Consider the following 10,415-nt stretch of genomic DNA (forward strand, 5'->3'; position numbering starts at 1 on the left):
GTTCATGTAGTTTTTACTTAGGTGGGCATGTCAGGTGTTTGGTTTCATAAAACAGGTCATGTGTTTTGAATACATGCCTATTGTGTAATATAATTATATAATTACGGTCAAACCAAAAATTTTTCACACACCAGATATAATTTTTGGAAGTCTGTTTCCGCCACTGAATTAAAAATAAAAAAAGGTTATTGCAACTTTTTATCTCACAATTCTGACTTTTTTTTTCTAATAAAGACCGTATTGCGAGAAATAAACTCGCAATTGCAAGAAAAAAAAATTTAATTGTGTGATAATTGCAAGTTATTAAGACAGAATTGTGAGAGATAAACTTGCAATTCTGTAAACATATCAGTCTTTTTTTCTCCTCAGAACTGGACTTATAATTTGCAATTGCGATTTTTTTATATCACAACTCTGAGAAAAAAAAGTCAGAATTGCAAGTTTATATCTCTGACTTTATTTCTTGCAATTGTGAGATTATGTCCTGCAATTCTGACTTTATATCTTGCAATTCTGACATTATAACTCCCAATTGTGAGTTTATATTTCACAATTCTGAAAAAAAAGTCAGAATTGCAAGTTTATATCTCTGACTTTATTTCTTGCAATTGTGAGATTATGTCCTGCAATTCTGACTTTATATCTCGCAATTCTGACATTATAACTCCCAATTGTGAGTTTATATTTCACAATTCTGAAAAAAAAGTCAGAATTGCATGTTTATATGACGCATTTCTAAAAAATGTCATATTAAAAAAAAATAATAATAATTTTTATTCCATGGCGAAACTGGGCTTCCGTACTGCTCTAATAGTTTAATGTTTTTGTTCAATAAAAAAATGAATCAGTACGCCTAAAAATATTTTGGATACACGCTCTGAAGTCCCGATCTGAATAAAGTGAATAAAGAATAAAAATGTACTGACCAAAACTTTTAGATGGTAGTTTATATTGTTACAAAAGATTTCTATTTGAAATTCAACTTTTTATTTGTTAAAGAATCCTGAAAAAAAAAAAAATAAAAAATCACAGTTTCCAACAAAAACTAAGCATCACATTTGTTTTCAACATTGATAATAAATCAGGATATTAGAATGATTTCTGAAGGATCATGTGACACTGAAGACTGGAGTAATGATGCTGAAAATTCAGCTTTGTATCACAGGAATAAATTACATTTTAAAATATATTCATATAAAAACAGTTATTTTAAACATTATTTCAGTTTTTTCTGTAATTTTAATTAAATAAATACAGCTTTGATGAGCAGAAGAAATGTCTTTAAAAACATTACAAATCTTACTGATCCTAAACTTTTGAGTGCCAGTGTATATTTAATTGTTTGATCAAAACTATTGCTAGGGACAATTAAGTAATCATTGAATATTGTTAGGGACTTTCCCTACCATCCCTACTTAATTCTACGCCAGGGATATGCAAATTCGTTCTTGGAAAGCCACTGTCCTGAAGAGTTTAGTTCCAACCCTAGGCCTAATTAAACAGGAATTATATCAAAGCTCATCAAGCTCTTCAAGATCATTAGAAAGCTACAGGTGTGTCTGATTACGTTTGGAGCTAAACAGTGGCCTTTCAGGACTGAAGTTGCCCATCCCTGCTCAACGCCTTTGACTGTTTCTAGTCAGTCACAATGATATTACTAAACACACACACACCCTCTGGAGAGTTGTTTGGTGCTGATGTTGATGTCAGCCAATGCACTTTTAGCCAATCACATGAGGGATCAGCAGACAGAAGTGATGATTAATTATAATGAGTGACTGGTTCTTTTTAGCGTGAAAGGGTTAGTTCACCCAAAAATGAAAATTAGCCCATTATTTACTCATTCTCAAGGCATCCTAGGTGTATATGACTTCCTTCTTTCAGACGAGTAAAATCGGAGTTACATTAAAAAATGTCTTGGTTCTTTCAAGCTTTATCATGGCAATAGGCAAGTGTTTCGGTCACACTTTATATTAGGTGGCCTTAACTATTATGTACTTACATCAAAAAACAAGTACAATGCACTTAATGTCATAAGTCATATTGCATTTCAAAACACTTTTGCTTCTCTTAAGGCGGGATATGGATAAGGTTAAGGACAGGTTTGGTGATTTGGGTAGGTTTAAGGGTGGGTTACACTGTAAAAAATGACTGTGAATTTAACAGTAAAAATCTGTGAAGTTCCCCTTCTATAACTGTGTTGGACATTGCATGTAATTTTACAGTAGTATAGCGTTTTTGGAAGTGAAAAGAAAATTTACAGTGAATAACCGTAATTTGACATTCACAGAATTCCCTGTGTTTCATTTTTTTATTTGATTTTTTTTGTTGAAATAACTTTTCCTTCTTAGTTTTTTCTTGGCAGTTTTGTACATTAGGGATGTATGTTACATCTAATGTTGTTAAATTAATGTTTTTTTGCATTATTTCAGTTTTATGTGTGTTACCATGATGGTGTTTAGTGTTTGTGTGAATGACACTGTGCACCTTCTATATATGTGACCCTGGACCACAAAACCAGTCTTAAGTCGCTGGGGTATATTTATAGCAATAGCCAAAAATACATTGTATGGGTCAAAATTATTGATTTTTTTTATGCCACAAATCATTAGGAAATTAAGTAAAGATCATGTTCCATGAAGATTTTTTGTAAAATTCCTACTGTAAACATATCAAAATGTAATTTTTGATTAGTAATATGCATTGTTAAGAACCTAATGTGGACAACTTTAAAGGTGATTTTCTCAGTATTTTGATTTTTTTGCACCCTCAGATTCCAGATTTTCAAATAGATGTATCTCGGCCAAATATTGTCCTATCCTAACAAACCATACACCAGTAGAAAGCGTATTTTTTGAGTGTTTATATGATGTATACATCTCAGTTTTGTAAAATTTAACCTTATGACTGGTTTTGTGGTCCAGGGTCACATATGTTATTATTTAAAACCTCCTTGTGATGGGCTTTTAGTTCATCATGTGATGTTGTTATGTTATCAGTGTATTACAAAGGTACAAAACAGATTTCAGTACTTCAAACGGTTGATACATTACCATTATATCAGTTAATGAGATTAACAGTATTTACCTGTAAATTTAAGTGAAAACTGTAAAACATTGCTACCTTATTTTGTTACTTAAAATTCTGGCAACCACAGCTGCCAGTTTTTTACCATAAATTTTATGGCTTTTTTTTTTTTTTTATAGTGTAGGGTGTAAGGGATGGGTCAACAGTGGTAATTATAGAAAATAATTACTAATGTTATTACATATAGGTTTTAAAAAAGATAAGCACAATGTAAAAACACGTATGTACACAATAAGTACATTGTACTAAATAGTTAATTCAAATGTTAGTACAGAGTAGTTAAGGCCACCTAATGTAAAGTGGGACCAGTGTTTCTCTTCAACAGGTCAAAAGTCCAATAAAATGCATCCATCCATAATAAAAAAGTGTCTCACATGACTCCAGGGGGTGAATAAAGGCCTCCTGTTACAAATCAATGCGTTTTTGTAAGAAAAATATCCATATTTAAAAATGTAATAATCATTTTAATCTAGCTTGCGCTCACTGTTGTACAGAAGTGCTCAGTAGTGAAGAACGCGGACGCACAAATGGAGCGATCAAAACAAAGATCGCAAATTAGAAGTACAAAACGAGGATTTGTAAAGAAGAATGTTGGAGGATTTTGATATAAGCCAAGACGAGACTGGTTTTCCTTTGCTAAAGTAAAGAAACATTGCTTCCTTTGCTTCTGTAAACAAACAGCTGGTTTTCATGAGACTTACAGGTCCATCCCGGAGCTGCTTCCGTGTACAACAGTGAGCGCAAGCTAGATTAAAGTGAATATTATGGTTTGAATATGGATACTTTTCTCATAAAAATGCATCGATTTGCTACAGGAGGGATTTATTCACCCTCCTGGAGCCATGTGAGCCACTTTTTATTATGGATGGATGCACTTTATTGGACTTGGTTTGACCTGTCGACAAGAAACACTTGCCTATTGCCATGATAAAGCTTGAAACAGGACATTTTTTAAATAAAACTCCGACTGGACTGGTTTGAAAGAAGCAAGTCATATACGCCTAGAATGACTTGAGGGTGAGTAGATAAAGGGCTAATTTTCATTTTTAGGTGAACTACCCTAAAAATGAAATGTAGTGATCCGATTTTGATTGTATAGCTGTATATTCAAATATATGGTTAAATCATTTTTTGTTTTTAAAGTATCATTTCAGTTATTAAAATAATTAAATATTTCCATATTCAAAACTTTATATTTACAGCATTAATGTTATAACATTGATATTATGAATTGAAATGCATTCATTCCACCTATGAGCCTCCTTTAAGGATTACTCCACCAAAATAAAAATTTCCTGATAACTTACTCACCCTGTGTCATCCAAGACATTCATGTCTTTCTTTCTTCAGTCGCAAAGAAATATGTTTTTATTCGAAAAACATTCCGTATACAGATTGAAGGTTAAAAATGCGGTTTCAATGCAGATTATGCGATGTGCATGCAAACTCTGTGCACTCTGGTTCAAGACAGTCCAAAAACTCCCATCTCTTTTTTTCCTCCAACTTCAAAATCACCCTACATCGCTGTTTTACCTTTTTTTGTAAAGGGCATTTGATCTTCTTTGCAAGTTTACTTTGTAAACACTGGGTCGGTACTTCTGCAGTGATGTAGGGTGATTTTGAAGTTGGAGGAGAAAATGAGATGGGAGTTTTTCAACATACCCTAACTGCCTTGAACTAGAATATGAAGAGTACGCATTCGCATTGGAAAGCTGGACAAGACGAGCATTTAAGGTTAAAAAGTAAATAAATTAAATTGTAATTTTTTTAAGGAAATAAACGATCGTTTTGCTAGATAACCCTGCTGAAAAAAACAGCATATGCTGGTTAGGTATGTTTTGGTGCTGGGATGCTGGTTTTAGCTGGTTAATGCTGGTCCTTTGCTGGTTTATGCTGGTCATGTTGCTGGTCAAGGACCAGCATAAACCAGCAAAGGACCAGCATTAACCAGCAACATGACCAGCATAAACCAGCTGAAACCAGCATAAACCAGCAAAGGACCAGCATATACCAGCTAAAACCAGCATCCCAGCACCAAAACATACCTAACCAGCATATGCTGGTTTTTTCAGCAGTTTTTTTCCTCGGCTGGGATCGTGTAGAGCGCTTTGAAGCTGCACTGAAACTGCATTTTTAACCTAAAATCCGCTGAACACCACTGAAGTCCACTATATGGAAAAAAATCCTGCATGTTTTCCTCAAAAAACTTTATTTTTTTGTGACTGAAGAAAGAAAGACATGAACATCTTGGATGACATGGGGGTGAGTAAATTATCAGGGATTTTTTATTTTGGAAGTGGAGTAATCCTTTAAACAGTCTGCCAAAATAACTAAATGCCACTTCTTCAATCATATGTAGTCTATATGTAACAAAAATACCCAAGTTTGTAAACTAGGAATGTTAATAACAACAATGCACAGGATCATCATCACATTATATTATGTAATACTACTTAAAAATCACTTTTAGACAACTAATATAGTCTGCTTGTATATAACCCACTGGTCTCAAACTCAATTCCTAGAGGGCCACAGCTCTGCACAGTTTAGCTCCAACCCTAATCAAACACACCTGATCCAGCTAATCAAGGTCTTCAGGATTACTAGAAACTTCCAAGCAGGTGTGAGTTGGAGTTGGTTGGAGCTAAACTCTGCAGAGCTGCGGCCCTCCAGGAATTGAGTTTGAGACCTCTATAACCTAATAAAAAAGAAAAGAAAAAGAGCTCTTTCGCCATCTAGTGATGAAGATATTATAGACCGTCATTCAGCATGATCTTAAAGGAGTAGTTCACTTTCAGAACAAAAATGTACTCCACCTTCTTGTCATCCAAGATCCAAATCGTCTTTCTTCAGTCGTGAAAAAAGTTTTTTTAAGGAAAACATTTCAGGATTTCTCTCCACATAATGGATATATATGGTGCCCTAGATAAAACACTTCTTCCTCAGCTGGGATTGTTTAGAGCCCTTTGAAGCTACATTTAAACTGCATTTTGGAAGTTCAAACTCGAAAACCATCATAGATATCCATTATCTGAAGAGAAATCCTGAAATGTTTTCCTCAAAAAACATAATTTTTTTACAACTGAAGAAAGAAAGACTCCTTTTTGAAAGAAAGACTTGAAATTTTGTTGGAAGTGAACTACTTCTTTAATTCAGGCTCCAGTGAGTTAAGATTGTTTAAAGTAGCTAAATGGACCGATTTGGACCGATTTGAATCATTATTAGGAAAGGAAGGAGAGGAAAGGAGGTGGCGTGAGGTAGAGACCTGCAATCCCGCGGGACCCAACGCAACAGAGTGCGGCGCGGGACGAAACTTGATGGGCAAGTGCGAGTGCGGGCGGGTAGAGACTCGTGTGTGTGCGGGATGCGGGAAAATAAAATGATTCGCGGGACTCCCGCAAAATAGAAATATCTAAACATAAAATATCTAAAAACAAAAAATTGTCATTCACCTATTGCACAAAAGCTGCAGTGTTGTATGCAGTGTGAGGAATGTAGCCATCTGCTGATTTCAGGAACGCATCGCCAATCAGTGGTGTTCAAGTTAAAATCCACTCACTGCTCAAAAGTTTTTCACACTGCTGAACATTGCGTGCTTACGAATTACAACACACAAAGTGTAGACATTTATGAAAGGCTAATTGTGCATAATATCAATTGTGTTATAAGAGCTTTATGAGATTGCGTACTGAGATGTCAGCTTTAAAGGAGCTTTGTTTGTTTGCATTCTGCCGTGGATGCACGCAGTAGCTCATGTTTGCTTGTTTGTTAAGAATAACAGTGGTTTGTGAATGTTGATGCTTAGCCTAAATAACAAATATTTTATCCAGAGCATTTATGCTGGGGTCTAGTGGAACTTACGAGATGTTACAGAACTGGGACAAAACATGAATGTCGCGGGCGGGAGCGGGACGAGATAACATTTATTTCCACGGGAGCGGGACACAATCTTGCGGGAGCGGGACTGAAAAATCCATCCCGCGCAGGTCTCTAACGTGAGGCCAAGTATGGTGACCCATACTAGGAATTTGTGCTCTGCATTTAACCCATCAGTAACCCACACAGTAGTGAACACACACCGTGAACACACACCCGGAGCAGTGGGCAGCCATTGCTGCGGCGCCCGGGGAGCAGTTGGGGGTTCGGAGCCTTGCTCAAGGGACTCACCTCAGTCGTGGTATTGAGGGTGGAGAGAGTGCTGTACATTCACTCCCCCCACCTACAATCCCTGCCGGACCTGAGACTCGAACCTGCAACCTTTGGGTTACAAGTCCTTTGGGTTACAAGTCCGACTCTCTAACCATTAGGCCACGGCTTCCCCCAAATTAGTGGGTTAACATGACCTTCACTTTAGATTTAATTGTAAATTTTGCACTATTCACATTTATTTAAGAATCTTTAGTAGTTCTTCATCATTTATTATATTGATATTTTTTTTTTTGTTTGTGAAATTTAAATGCTTATATTTTCTCTAACATGTCAAGCACAGATCTGCACTTTGAATTTTCAACCATTCGGGTACCTTTGGAAAACTAATTTTAACATGCTTTGATTTGGGACACTTTTTCTGATTTCAAATACTATTTAGGATGGATAGTATGTGAATTTGGATGCAGCATGTTTTTATTTTTTCTATTTCTTCTATGCATTTCTCTTCTTCTCTACTTTGTTTCCAAATCTAGTTGTCAAATCAACCTGTTATTCTATATTATGAATATTGCTGGCTCTCTGATGAATTGCTTTTGTGCATCTTTTGCTTTGCTTTGGATAAAAACATCATGAATGTAAATGTTTGTAATCCGTTGAAAATTAGTAATGAAATGGTTTGGGAGTTTAGAAATTTTTCCCCATATGTAAAGTAACCCATTGTTGAACCAATTAATCGAAAAATGTATAAACATTTTCCCATTCTGTAGCCTGTTTTGTGTCAGAACTCAAGAACCAGTGCTGTTAAAGTAAATGCATACAGAAACTTTCATTCAGAGCCTTTATTTATGTTTATATCAGAGAAACATGTGTAACTAGAACTATCCCTCCATCACCATCATCTTCAAGGAGAACAGAAGCGTCCGTAAAACAGAATGCTTTTGGAGGGATTATGACGGATGAAGAAAAGGAACGGATGGTCTGCAATAAAGGTTTTTAGGTCTTCTGGCACTGAGGTTATTACAACATCGACACCGGTGGCCGCAGCCGCTTCGGTTCCTTCCTCGTTTACTTCAACAAAGGCTTTATGAATCACCTTCGACACCACCAGGTTGTTGTTGGGCGACATGCCTGAAAGATTCACCTTCTGCTCATCAAAAACATCCTTCATTCCCATGCTGGTCAGAAGACTCTTCATCTGATAGGTTTCTGTCATCTGGAATTTGGGCAGAGATACTTGAACGTCTTGCTCAAGCATCTTGCTGGGTTTGGTCCACTCCATGAGCTTCTTGTAGGTCAGTGCCTTTTCAAGCTGGATAACAAAGGAGTCATATTAATGTTTGTCTATTTGTTTTTAATTTAAAAATACATTAATAATGCACACAGTTATATAGACTCTTCAATAACTTATTAATGCAGCATTAACCAGCAATTGTAATGAAAAAAAACCACACTATATATAATCTCTGTGGTCTCACCTTCTGAAGGCCAGTGGTTTCGTCTTGAATCTTGTTAGGAAGGATGATCAACATACTGAGATCCTTCCCAACATACGGCAGCTCCAGAACCTGACTGTCCATCTCTGGGATGGAGGCCAGAGGAAACTTTGACTCCTGTTTCATCATCTTCACCGGTTTATTTTGAGTCTGCCAAGCATCAATATAGATTAATAAGAGATCACAAATCCTCATATTGCATGACCGTTCAGAATATTTCAACAAAGAGCACCTTGTTCAACTTGAACTGTCCATCTCTGGTGGCATTCCCTGAGAATTTCTTCTCCCAGGTCGCCTTGAAGTAGATGGCGTTCACCAAGACTAGTTTTGTTTTTGAAGTGAGGGCACCCTTTTGCAGCAAGTCTTTGATCTTGTCTGAAATTCAAAGAGCAACATTGTGAATGAAACTGTAACTTTAATGCACTCTTTAGTAAGCCCTAATTTTGCATTTCTATTCGTCGTGAGCTTTGAGACGGATTCTTAAATAGCTCAACTCAAGAACCCTATTAAGCCGAACATGGCCTTTGAAAATTTAGCAGAACTGAAAATCCATCAAAAACATCAACCAGTCATTATTTGTAAAGTAAGTTTAAAATTTACAATAAGTTTGTGGTTGTTTTCACCTTGTGTTTTTTTCTCCACCCATTTGTTGATTTTGACACGTGCAGCCTCTGAATTCTTCTTGAAATCCACCTCCTTCAGTTTGGCTTCATAATATCTTTTTGTCATTAAGGAATTTCTGTAACATAGGAAACACATTGAGGTAAATATTTCCCAAATGTTGTACTTTAATACCAAGAACAAACATTGAATTATTTGGTTTGAGTCTTACCTGAACAAACTCGTAGGATTGCTCCCCGTAGAGGCGGTTGGCGAGACTCAACGCATATGGAGCTCCTGGTTCATTCAGTTCACTCATGAGCTCCTTGAAGCTGGAATGAATTTGGTCCACGGGGTTGGGAGGATTGGTAAAGCCCAGGACCTACATAGTATTGTTGTGGTAGAATTGATAAAGATAACATTTTTTCTCAGTATAAAGAATATTTTAACCTTTTGTGTAATAGAAAGTTTCATGAAGGTTCTTCATGCAATCACGCATTTTTAAGAGTGGTGTTCACCTTATACACCTGAGCCGCTGTGTTTCCTTTTGCTCCGAGCGCCACCATGGCCAGAGCCGATGAGATGCTGATCGGAGAGTAGAACACGTTTCCTTTTGCATTTCCTTCGCTGATCTTCTTGAACAGGTTGAGAGAGAACTGTGTGTTTGCTGCAGACAATTGCTCCATTTTCACAAGCTGAGGAAGAAATAGCAGTTGTCCAAATAACAGCAGATCTTCTTCATTAACACTAATGTAGATATACCATCTACTTTCTATAAACAGTTCAGTGAAAGCATTACCTGGAATAATCAGCAGAAATGATGACGTTTCTCAGTGTGTCCGAGTGCGAATGATTCGAGAGTTATGGGTGTCTGTCTAATAAAGGGATGCCTCACCCTAAAACAACTAGCCTTAAATCCAAGTACAGCTTTCCTGTACAATACAGATTATTGTTTTTAATATTAATTGATATAATTATCTACTTAAATTGAGTGATTCATTCTTTATCTCACTCATTGTTTACAGTAAATTAAGAGCATCCGGGTGAAGAAACAAAAGCTAAATACAAGAAAGATGAATCACAGTT

General features: G+C 36.2%; 1 pseudogene; it reads right to left on the reverse strand.

The window, feature by feature from the left end:
- Window positions 1–8,137: 8,137 nt before the first annotated feature.
- On the reverse strand, window positions 8,138–10,015 carry LOC141342711 (leukocyte elastase inhibitor-like; annotated as a pseudogene).
- Window positions 10,016–10,415: the final 400 nt, after the last annotated feature.

Source organism: Garra rufa, chromosome 9, assembly GCF_049309525.1.
Source record: "Garra rufa chromosome 9, GarRuf1.0, whole genome shotgun sequence".
In the NCBI taxonomy this organism is placed as follows: Eukaryota; Metazoa; Chordata; class Actinopteri; order Cypriniformes; family Cyprinidae; genus Garra; species Garra rufa.